Below are 12,864 nucleotides of genomic sequence, written 5' to 3'. Positions count from 1 at the left end.
TGTACTGCAATATCCACCGCACTATAGTATATGAAGGTTGCTCTTTTATTTATGATTGATCAACTACATAATGTTTTGCGGCGGGCATACAGCTGGCAGCATGGTTATGATGGAAAAATGTGTATTAATTTGCTTTTTTTTGGGGGGGAGGCCCAGATGAGTATGGCACGTGAAGGGAAAGAGCACCTGCTAGTTCATTGCTATTATTTTTATTATTATTATTATTATTATTATTATTATTATTATTATTATTATTATAATTTATTATTATTATTATTATTGTTAGTGATGGTGGTGGTGGTGTTAAAAGTCGCCAGTCACCAGTCTTCGTAATTTATCGTCGTGAAGAGATAAAGAAATATAAGAGAAGTTGGCAGTTCCTTCGTTCCTCGTTTGTTTCTTGTCCCAGCACCATCGCCACCTCATATTTTATCCTTCACCTCCTTCTCCTCCTCCTCATCTTCATTCTCCTCCTCCTCCTCCTCCTCGTTTTGCCCTTGTCCTTTTCCCCTCGTCTTCGCTGTTGTCTTTTACGTTGCCATTGTTGTCTTTGTCGTCCCCGTTCCTCGTTCTCTTCTTCGTGGTTTTCCTCTCTGTTGTCTTGTTTCTCCTTTTACATTGTTGTTAAGATTCTTGTCGTCCTTCTCATTCTCGTCTTCATTGTTGTTGTAGTCTTCCTCCTCCTCCTTTTTTTTCTCCTCTCCTTTTTCTTCTTTTACCTCCTCCTCCTCCTCCTCCTCCTACATAGCTTCGTTTCGCTCCATTCTATAGCTTCAAATGCCATTCGTCTGTTTTGATCCCAGGACTTCTTTATGATCACCAATAAGCCTCTGGGAAGACAAAGGGCGAGTCTATACTGAAAGACATTCCATGGCATTCCACAGCTGATGCTAAACTTGCCTCCTCCGCCGACCGTCTCTCTCCAACATGTCTCGGTAACTTTGGAAAGAGATTAGGTGGTCAGCTTGATGTTATGCGTGAGACTCCCTTCCTTAAAAAAAATTGCAAACTGTGAGAGCGTTTTTATCTTCATGAGAGAGGGAGAGATGAGAGAGAGAGAGAGAGAGAGAGAGAGAGAGAGAGAGAGAGAGAGAGAGAGAGAGAGAGAGAGAGAGAGAGAGAAATTTTAGTTACATGGTAATCAACAATATGAATTATGCAACTCCAAATTAATTACAGCGATGGCTAAATAGCGAGCGAGAAATTCATAGAAGAAACAACAATTCCAAGCTACTCCGTAAACACACACACACACACACACACACACACACACACACACACACACACACACACACACACACACACACACATATATACCTACACACATACACACACCTGGTAAAAGTTGAATGGGGATTAAGAGGTAAACTTAAAGGTAATTAATGATCGGGACTTTTTCTTTTCAAATATGTAATCAAAGGGGAGCTGGTACCTTATCTCAGCAGAGGAAGTAGTAAAAGGTTATATAAGCTTAAGAACCAAGCGAGCGATATGATAGACTGGGAATTGACTGGTTTTCAAGGGTATCTTAATGAGTCAAATTATCTTTATGAAGTAGAGAGAAAAGATTAAAAAAAGTAAAAATAATTCGAAAGGTTGGTTGAAAGAAGTCTCTAGAATTATTGAACCTTGGGTATATTTACTTAATTCTACAGAGCCTCAGCTACACTGGCTTCATTCTGCCTTCTTATCGACATTTTTCTTGTGTGTGTGTGTGTGTGTGTGTGTGTGTGTGTGTGTGTGTGTGTGTGTGTGTGTGTGTGTGTGTGTGTGTGTGTGTGTTTTACTTCAGATTATGATGATAATTTTTTGGCTTAAAGGAAATGTGGGCGGGACGAAGAGGCTCCAGACAAGCCTACTTTTTCTTCGCATCTCCTCCTCCTCCTCCTCCTGCTCGTTCAGTCATTTTAGTCTTTATCTCTTTCTCTGCCTCTTTCACTTATCAGGGAGAAAATTTTTTATATATTTTAGACATCGTTTATTTGAAATTAGTTCCCGTAAACTGACGAAACCAGCTGAGCGTGTAGTGTGCGGGAGAATAGACTTCTCTCTCTCTCTCTCTCTCTCTCTCTCTCTCTCTCTCTCTCTCTCTCTCTCTCTCTCTCTCTCTCTCTCTCTCTCTCTCTCTCTCTCTCTCTCTCTCTCTCTCTCTCTCTCTCTCGTAAAATTGTATTGTTATTCATAAAACTTGGCGTTCTCCTCGTTACGTCACTTTTCATTCTTCCGATCAGCAAGAGTGTTCTGTCGTGATGATGCAGATGTTCTCCTGCGTGCCAAGACATTAACATTTTCATGAGGTATTGACTTCCCAGTGGCCTTCGGAGTTTTCTCCTTGGGTGTGGAAGCGGTGGAGGCTTTCAGTCCATCCTCGCCTGACCTTTGCGCCGAGTAATTTTTGTTGAGGGATGAAATTATTTGGAGCTGTCACTTATCAGGCCTCGCTTCTTCTGGCCTCGCCAAACAACACACGTCTTGTAAAGGAAGCATCTTTTACGTCCTTGCACCTTCACCTTAATATGAATTCCGTACCAACGTGAAGGGACTGAAAGAACTAAAAATACCTTCTTTTCAGAGTTATTTTCGAACTCTGTAGTTTTCAAGTTGCTTTTAGGTCTTTCACTAAAACTCCGGCCGTGGACTTTGTTTCCATTGTTGTGATTTACTCAGAAAAAAAAAAAAAAGTTAGTCTGTCACAAAACAGGCGAGAAAAGCTGACGTGTATTTTTCCCTGAACAGTCGTGGTGGGATGGTGTATGCTATGCTGTGCTGTTATGAGGTGAAGTAAGAAGTGACGGCTTTGTGAAAGTATATAAAGATTTTAAAGAAAATAATAGAAAAAAAAAACATGGATGGTTATGGTATTGACGCGCCTAGGAGGTAGGAGTGAGGCACCCCTCCCCAGCTGAAGGGCCACAGGACGGCAGGACATCACCCTGACCTGGGGACATGACAGCCTGAAATACTTTGCCGACACAGGGACGCACAGCAGGCGAGGCGCGGAGGGCACAGCGCCGCCAGGCTGGTGATGTAGAAACAACATGGTGCGTCACAACAATCACTTGGCGCCCCAGCTGGCGGAGGTGTCAGTGACGGCCTCCCCCGTGGACGGCAGCTACACTGTATCCTGCCACCCAAAAGGACACGGCAACGCGCTGGATGACGCCAACACGGAGCCGCCTCAGCAGGACACGGACGAGGAGGACGAGACGACGGTGTGGCTGGTGCACTCCGGGGTGCCCGCCGTCAAGAACAGTGAGAGCTCCAACAGCAATAACATCGCCTCAAGGTACCCAGCGCCTCTCTGTCTGTCTTTCGATTTATCTTTATTGTGAAATACTGCACGAAGCTATTCTTAGCGCTGCTATTTGTCAGCGAAGCAATTTGTTCTGCTGATTACAAGATCAATGTTGTTTCACCTGCACGTGGAATGTATCTATCTGTGTGTGTGTGTGTGTGTGTGTGTGTGTGTGCGCAAAGTTCGCTTTTCAGCCTACAGATATTTCACCGCGGGAATATGTGAGTGGCGAACTTGCCTCGCTGTGCTAGAACTGGAAATGTTGCTGAGATGGCAGAGGCAGCAAGGTCACGGTGGATTGAGAGTTTATTTTGTAAAGGAAAATAACATATATAGGAGAGAGAGAGAGAGAGAGAGAGAGAGAGAGAGAGAGAGAGAGAGAGAGAGAGAGAGAGAGAGAGAGAGAGAGAGAGAGAGAGGGGAGGGAGGGCGCTGAGACAACTCTTAACAAGATCTTAACTGAAGAGGCGAATTTTTTTATTAGATTCCACATGCTACATCCGGCATCTCTCTTATGAAATCTTAGCTGTTATACTTCTCGCTTCGTCTCTCTCTCTCTCTCTCTCTCTCTCTCTCTCTCTCTCTCTCTCTCTCTCTCTCTCTCTCTCTCTCTCTCTCTCTCTCTCTCTCTCTCTCTCTCTCTCTCTCTCTCTCTCTCTCTCTCTCTCTCTCTCTCTCTCTCTCTCTCTCTCTCTCTCTCTCTCTCTCTCTCTCTCTCTCTCTCTCTCTCTCTCTCTCTCTCTCTCTCTCTCTCTCTCTCTCTCTCTCTCTCTCTCTCTCTCTCTCTCTCTCTCTCTCTCTCTCTCTCTCTCTCTCTCTCTCTCTCTCTCTTTCTCTCTAAATCAGTCACAAATATTTACTTGCCAGGCCATACAGTCTGGGAGTGGGAGTCAATAATATTCACCACCTCCCAAACACAGGTGAGGAACAGCGTGACACCTGCTCCGCCAGCCCAGGTGTTGGTGGAGGCCTGTCGGTCATCAGGTAAACAGCGGGGATGTGTTGCCTCCAGGAAGCTGCCATAAATTTGTTCAGGTTTCTCTCTCTCTCTCTCTCTCTCTCTCTCTCTCTCTCTCTCTCTCTCTCTCTCTCTCTCTCTCTCTCTCTCTCTCTCTCTCTCTCTCTCTCTCTCTCTCTTTAAGGGTGATAAACGACAGTAATTCTGTTTGTATCTTTTATATTCATTTTTTTTTTTTTTTATGGTCCTTAGGAATGTACTGCAAAATTTAGCTTTGATGGATTGCTTCAGGCGACTGGTGGTGTTAGAATGTATTAGGTTGAGTAAGAAGCTTTAATGATAGTGATGGTGATTATAGATATACTTGCTGTAATAATGAAATGTGAGTATAAGAATAAAACTGATAGTGATGTTAATTATGAAAACGGTAATAATAATAATAATAATAATAATAATAATAATGATAGTAATGATAATAATAATAACGATGATGATAACAATAAACGTACTGCCTGGTTTGACATAGTTTCCCCACATTAATTTACTCCACCCTTACCTTACATATTGATGTTCCTGATACACTCATCTTCCTATTCATGCGCGGTGAGCGACAAAGCGGTCTGGGGCAATGCATCCAGGGAGGGAAGCTAACGCCTGAAGCCTTTGTCCTGCTTCATAACTGTGTGTGTGTGTGTGTGTGTGTGTGTGTGTGTGTGTGTGTGTGTGTGTAACTGACGGGCCTCGTTCATCACATTCACCAGTGCCTTCAGCGTCTCTGGTTCAGGTTGGGATCGTTGTTATTTCAAAATGTTTTCTCAGTCTGCCCTTGTGAATCCTTTAAGATGTTTTGGCCGAAATCGTGACTTTTGTAAAATATTAGTTTGTCTTCTCTTTTTTTTTCCCTTTTCCTGATTTCTTTTCTTACAGTGTTTTTTTCTTAGCTTTTCATTTGTCCCTGTGATTTCTTACCATACGATTTTTCTTATTTCTTCTGAGGTGCTCTTAGTATATTGTTACCTAGGGCTGGAAATAAAATAAAGCGAAACCCACTACTGTTATTATTATTATTATTGTTGTTATTATTATTATTATTATTATTATTATTATTATTGTTATTATTATTATTATTATTATTATTATTATTATTATTATTATTATTATTATGTGGCTAGTTCTACGTACGTGTGCACTAATGGATATTATGTGCATGATATTAATACGCAAGAAAAAAAAAAGAAGAAAAAAATGTAATCAAAGTAAGAAGAAAAATATCTCTGACGTCTGTAATTTCTCTCTCTCTCTCTCTCTCTCTCTCTCTCTCTCTCTCTCTCTCTCTCTCTCTCTCTCTCTCTCCACGTGGCAAATACTTAGAATACCGACTGAATAATACATGTTCCGCCTGACTAGGACCACCAAGCCAAACACACCCCCAAGCACGGCGCGGTCACAAATCAGGTGAGGGAGAGACAGATAGTCGCTCGATATACTGCTATCTAGAGTGGCCCTATAAACATGTCCTCTACCGCACCCGTAACTCAGCCAGAGAGAGAGAGAGAGAGAGAGAGAGAGAGAGAGAGAGAGAGAGAGAGAGAGAGAGAGAGAGAGAGAAGGAACGAAGGAGCAAAAAGGTATCATTAACGTTTACAGCGTACATATTTTAGATCGTTATTGATCAGCGCAGGCAATAAATAGAATAAAATAGAAGGTGGAGAGAGGAATGTAAAAGTTAGAGTATTTACCCGAGCTATTGACGTGCCAGAACAGAAGATATGTTTTGGTAAATTAATGCGAATAATGATTTTATTTTTACGTGTGTGTGTGTGTGTGTGTGTGTGTCCTTCCCTTTTTAGTTCGCATTGATCAGCTCATTACAGACTCTGATGTGCAAGTCAGGAACATGTAGATGACGTGATTGCCTCTGTAATCCCACCTATGACAGACCCATGATTCCTAATTAATTTCTCTCTCTCTCTCTCTCTCTCTCTCTCTCTCTCTCTCTCTCTCTCTCTCTCTCTCTCTCTCTCTCTCTCTCTCTCTCTCTCTCTCTCTCTCTCTCTCTCTCTCTCTCTCTCTGACAGCTTAAATGACCTTGACCTTAATCATTTTCTTCTGCAATTTGTTGGACTCGGAAACGTGACATTTTTTTTTTTTTTTTCGTTGTTCGCCCTCTTGTAAGGGACGACGAGTCTCTATGATGTTCGCCTGATTGTTGTGTCATCACTACAAATGATGGTGGTGGTGGTGATGGTGGTGGTGGTGGTGGTGGTGGTGGTGGTGGTGGTGTGGTGTGACAGTGATAATACGTAAACGAATAGAAAACGAAAATTCTTACCATCATCATCTTCTTCTTCTTCTTCTTCTTCTTCTTCTTCTTCTTCTTCTTCTTCTTCTTCTTCTTCTTCTTCTTCTTCTTCTTCTTCTTCTTCTTCTTCTTCTTCTTCTTCTTCTTCTTCTTCTTCTTCTTCTTCTTCTTCTTCTTCTTCTTCTTCTTCTTCTTCTTCTTCTTCTTCTTCTTCTTCTTCTTCTTCTTCTTCTTCTTCTTCTTCTTCTTCTTCTTCTTCTTCTTCTTCTTCTTCTTCTTCTTCTTCTTCTTCTTCTTCTTCTTCTTCTTCTTCTTCTTCTTCTTCTTCTTCTTCTTCTTCTTCTTCTTCTTCTTCTTCTTCTTCTTCTTCTTCTTCTTCTTCTTCTTCTTCTTCTTCTTCTTCTTCTTCTTCTTCTTCTTCTTCTTCTTCTTCTTCTTCTTCTTCTTCTTCTTCTTCTTCTTCTTCTTCTTCTTCTTCTTCTTCTTCTTCTTCTTCTTCTTCTTCTTCTTCTTCTTCTTCTTCTTCTTTTTCTTCTTTTTCCTCTTCCTTTTCCTCTTTTTCCTCATCTTCCTCTACTTTTTCTTCTTTTTCTTGTTCTTTTTCTTATTCTTGTTCTTGTTCTTGCTCCTCCTCCTCCTCCTCCTCCTCCTCCTCCTCCTCCTCCTCCTCCTCCTCCTCCTCCTCCTCTTCTTCTTCTTCTTCTTCTTCTTCTTCTTGTGCAGGTTGTCATTCATTCATTTTCTTGATTACCGTTCATTTGATTTCCACTTTCCATACTTTCCCATTTTTTTTTCTTTCATTTCTTTCCTTTATTTTATTTTATTTTATTTTATTGTTTTTTTTAGGGATTCGGGACTTGGTGGGGAGGGGGGAGGGATGTCTGAAATAGGCAACTGTTAGCTCAATGTGGCGGAAGTCATACCTGATTGTGAACCCACTTAGTCTGATTGCTCTGGTGGATGAGACGATAAATTAAATTCCCAGTCTACCTTTTGGTTCCCTGAGTGGCCAAGAGTGGACGTCCTGTTCTAATTTTGGTCACGGGGTATTCTTTGCTTCTGAACTTGATTTTTTTTTTCTTATTTCTCCCTTTCTTTTGTTTGTTTCTTTCTTCTTTTCATTCTTTTTTCTTTTTTCTCTCTTCTTTTTCTTTGTCTCTTCTTTTTTTCTTTTTCTTTCTCTCTTTTTCTCTTTTTTTCTTTCTCTTCTTTCTTTCTTCCTTACTTCCCTCGCTTTCTTTCTTTTTTCAATCTTTCTTCCTTTCTTTGTTTCTTTATTTCCTCTATTTCTTTCCTTATTTTTTCTCATTCTTTTTCTTTCTATCTTTCCTTCTTTTTTTTTTCCTTTCTCCTTATCAACACACTGCATACTGGGGACGCTGCATGCTAATTTCCACAATGCAGGTTTGAGGGAAGAAAATGAACGTGATGCTTGAATTCTTTAAAGGAAAAAGAGATCAGAGTATCGTTGCACTGCTCAAACAAAAATAACGAAAAGAGAGGGGGAAAAAAAGGAGAATCTGTTTTTATGCGCCATCAATCAAAGTTTTACCCACACACATCTTTTTCACTTCACCCTTGCCTACACTCACGTTTCATCATTGCCTTGCTTTCTCAAACAATGAGATTAGACAGCCACACAGTGTTAAGTTACTTCCAGAAATAGATTAGTTGTCTAGTTACCTCCTGTTTTCATCATTCTGTATTATCATTATTTAGTTAGAAATGTTTCCATAGTATTGTGGGTAACTATTCTTCAAGCAGCACTTGTGCGTGTCACCAGTACGCTGCGAGGTGGTGGTGAGGTATAGGTGTCACGTGAACAGGGCAGTGATCTCAGAGTAGCGACAGAGTGGGGAGCGGCGTTGTACTGGTGCGTCAGGCGTCACACTGCCTGGCGCCACATTGTAGGCGGCAGGCGTCACTCATCTAGGAAGCCTGACCGTGCAGGCGCCATGTCACCCCGCTCGCCTTTGTAAACTCTGGACTACAACCTGTTTCAGTTATTAACGTGAGATTAATAATTTCACGTGTCACTCTAATAATTTGATTGAAAATTGCATGTTTTCTTATAATTTTATTTATCTGTCCATCTGTCTATCTATCTATCTAGGTATTTATTTGGCCTTTACTTATTCATCTATTTATGTGTGTGTGTGTGTGTGTGTGTGTGCTCGCGCGCTCGCGTGCGTGTTTGCGTGAGTGCGGTGTGCTTGCTTGCGTGTGTGTACGTATCTATATTTGCTATTCTTTTTATGACCTGCTTTTCGCCATTCTCAGGCACTCTATTTTCTCCCTTGTTTCGGTTTTCTTCCGCCTTTCGCTTACTATTTTTGCTTCCTAGTAATTACCTTCGGGCGTGCCGGCCTCTTAGTTTCCTCTCTGTTTCTATTGCTTCCCTTGCTTGGTGATGGTATTTTTGTTACTTGCTGGTGGCGGTGGAAATGATGGTGCCTCGCTGGACGTGTTCTGGCTCGCCTCACCACGTGCCCCGGATGCTGCATGTGTACCGGGACCTTTGCTAAAACATAATCAGAATAGCTAAGCATAGAAGAGAGAGAGAGAGAGAGAGAGAGAGAGAGAAGAGAGAGAGAGAGAGAGAGGAGAGAGAGAGAGAGAGAGAGAGAGAGAGAGAAGATTCACGTGTAAAAATGCTGAGAACGTGAACTTTATTTTTACATTTTTCTTTACTTTCTTTTACTTCATCTTTTTAGTAATGCTATCCTCTCTCTCTCTCTCTCTCTCTCTCCTCTCTCTCTCTCTCTCTCTTCTCTCTCTATCTTCTCTCTCTCTCTCTCTCTCTCCTCATCTCTCTCTCTCTTCTCCTCTCTCTTCTTCTCTCTCTCTCTCTCTTCTCTTTTACTCAGACGTGAGAGTCTGAGTGAAAAGCCTCTTGTTCCCCGTGGCGCCCTTCCTTCCTCCCACACTCACACTCCCACACACACTTGCTCATAGACTCTCCCAAGGAAGCTCAGAGTTTGTCCCTCCTTGTGCTTTCCTCACCACCAATTTCTCATTTGTCTTCAGTTACATTTTACTTCCTTTTCTCGTTTTGTTATTAATCCTTTCAGTTTCTTTTCTAAGAGCAACAAAATATGAAGAATAAAGGCCCACTGAAATTACGGTTTTCCTTCATTCCATTAATTTCCTGTTTATATAGAATTTTTTTACTGTGTTTACCTAAATTTTCGGGTAATTAATGAAAATTTGCTTCTATTACATTCATGCAGCAACTAAGGGTATTTCTTAATCACTTGTTATTTTTCTGGGGCTGCTTTTCTTTTTTTCTTTTCTTTCTTTTTCTTCCTAGTGGTGATGAGGGTAGTGGTGGTAGTGGTAGCAGCGGTGGTGACACTCGATCTCGCTTTTTTTTTTATTTTATTTTTAACAGTTTGCCAAGTTAATGGATGTATTTCAGTGTTTACTTGTTAGGAGTAGTAAGAGTCCTATTTCTCTCTCTCATCTCTCTCTCTCTCTCTCTCTCTCTCTCTCTCTCTCTCTCTCTCTCTCTCTCTCTCTGTCTCTCTCTCCATCACTTATTTATCCATATAATAAAACTACGTAATGATCTTCCCCAAGTGTTTAATTTGCTGCCGTCCAAGACCAGGGAAGAAACTGTTCTGATTCAAATACTGCGCTGTCTTTCGTCACCCATTCTCACCCGCCAATAGGAGGCCTCCCAGCGCCCGTTTTCCTTTACCAACAATTATCGCCATTTTAGTCTATTCTCATATCATACAATTTCCATATCACCTCTCTCCTTAATTTTCTGTTTGCTTTTCTCGCAACTATAGCTGTATAAGGTAGTTCTCACATTCATTAAGCAAGCGACTTTCTTTTATTTTAACGGAGCAATCAGTCAGTCATTCAGTCAGTCAACGTTTACAAAGTGTTCTGCGCAGAGGTGATGGTGTTGAGCCGGGCGTGACGGGGGTTAATTTGCTTTTATTAGTAAGATCTGAAGCTTCCCTGAATTCTCCGCCCGTTGAAGGAGGAGGTGAGTGCTTCATGGGTGTTCGAGGGTCATGGATGGGAGGCTTAATGTGAAAGAAGGACGTGTTTATGTCGTTGTAATGAGCGACGGAACAAGGTGGTGGATGAGGGTTACTTATGAGCAGCAATGGCGACCCTCTCGTCTTCGCTTTGTTCTTCGTGAGTGAGATGTCATTCATACATCATACTCTCATAGTTAATGTGTTTTGGCTTCATAATGTTTCACTGCTTATTATTGTTCAAGGCGTTAATGGTCTTGTTATACCCAATCGCCTTTCTTCACTTCCTCCCCCACACTCCCTCCCCCTCCGTCAGGTAATGGACTCGCCCAGATGCCTTGAATGGTCGTCATTTTATACGTAATTTCCCCTTATTGCTCTGAAAACATGACACAGACAGGCGGACAAACAGACAGAGCATTCGTGGCAATATAGGACTTGTTTGCTCGTAGGGAAAAGGTACGGTACAGTCTTTTCTTGACGCGTCGCTGTTACCCCCACCACTACCACCACCACCACTATCGTCTGCCGTCTCCGCACCGCCCACACAGTTGTCATGGATACCTTTATATATTCACTGCCGCCACCTCGCTCATCTTATATATTCCTTTTCCCCGAAGTCTTTTCATTCACCCTCTCCACGCCCACTCATTTCTCTGTTTTTGCTCAGTTTATTATCTCTCTCTCTCTCTCTCTCTCTCTCTCTCTCTCTCTCTCTCTCTCTCTCTCTCTCTCTCTCTCTCTCTCTCTCATCATCACTTTTTGGGCCTCTTTTTTAACATCATTCTATGCAACGACCTAGAAATTCATGAATGAGTGAATGGAAATGTATAATGAGGAAAGAAAAGTATGTTGTCAAAATATATCTCTTCTTTCTTCCTTCCTTCTCCCTTTATTTTTCATTTCACCCCATTTTATTTAATTTTCCCCCGCATTTTATCTTTAGTTGGATGTCCTTAGTCTTTTTTTTTTCCGTTCTCTCCTCTTTCCTTTTTTTTTTCGTTTCTGCTTCTCCCTTTCCTCCTTCCCGCCCTCCTTTTCTTTCTTCCCTCCTTCCATAGTGTTGTTTTTCCTTGATCCTTCCTTCCTTTCTCTTTTTTCTTTTGCATTTGGTTTTCTCTGTCAGTTTCTCCTCCATTATCTATCTCGAATTTACTTTCCTCTTGTCTTTTATTTCTTTCCTCGTTTACTCCCCGTCAGGTTTTCTTTCTGTCCACTCTGTCTCCCTTCCTTTTTTCCTTTATTTCTTCTTTCCTTCATTTTTTTATTTCCTTTTATGCTTCTTTCCCATTTACCTTCCTTTCCTTTTCTTTCTTTCCTCTTTTCCTCCTCGTCATGTTTAGTTCTTTCCTTCCACTCTGTCTCCTCTCCTTTTTATTTCCCTCTCTCCTTTATTTCTTCTTTTCTTCATACTTTACTTCCTTTTACCCTTCTTTTATCTCTCATGTACCTTCCTTGTTCTTTCTTTCCTCCCTCGTTTCCTTCATATTTTCTTTTCTTCCACGGTCTCCTTTCCTTTTTCCCCTTTTATTTCTTCTCTTGCTTTATTTCCATTTATCCTTCTTCCCTCTCATTTACCTTCGCTCACATCCTCCCTCGGCTCACTGAACAAAGAAGACAAGGAAGATTAAGGGATAATTTGAGTGTAAATTAACAAAAATGCAAAAATCCCCCCTTATTTTTGTTTCCCCTTGAAAGTTATTTTCGCTTTCTCTTCTCTTTTCTCTTTATTCTTTCGTCCTCAGTTTATCCTCCTGTCCTTCCGCTCCCTTCTCTCTCTCTCTCTCTCTCTCTCTCTCTCTCTCTCTCTCTCTCTCTCTCTCTCTCTCTCTCTCTTCCTCCCTCCCTTTAAAATCTTTCTCTGGTCCACGCAAGAAGACAATTTGTGGCGAATTTCGCGAAAGTGAAGCCATTTTCAGACACTGCAGAGAGAGAGAGAGAGAGAGAGAGAGAGAGAGAGAGAGAGAGAGAGAGAGAGAGAGAGAAAGGTGCCCCAGGGCTTTATATTTAACTCTTAATTTCATGACTTTTTGTGGTCATTTGTTCACTACACGTTATCTCTCTCTCTCTCTCTCTCTCTCTCTCTCTCTCTCTCTCTCTCTCTCTCTCTCTTTCTCTTTCTCAAACCCAATTTTCCTTTCCACACCCTCTCTCACCTCCTATTTTTCTTCCGTTCTCTTACTTTCCTTCTCCTCCTCCTCCTCCTCCTCCAGTCTCCTCCTCCTCCTCCTCCTCCTCCTCCTCCTCCTCCTCCTCCTCCTCCTCCGCCTCCTCCTACTCCATGTTTTCCCTCTTTCATCAACCTTTACTCCTCCTT

The sequence above is a fragment of the Scylla paramamosain genome, chromosome 7, assembly GCF_035594125.1.
Source record: "Scylla paramamosain isolate STU-SP2022 chromosome 7, ASM3559412v1, whole genome shotgun sequence".
Lineage (NCBI taxonomy): Eukaryota > Metazoa > Arthropoda > Malacostraca > Decapoda > Portunidae > Scylla > Scylla paramamosain.
Note: the sequence above shows the minus strand (reverse complement) of the source record.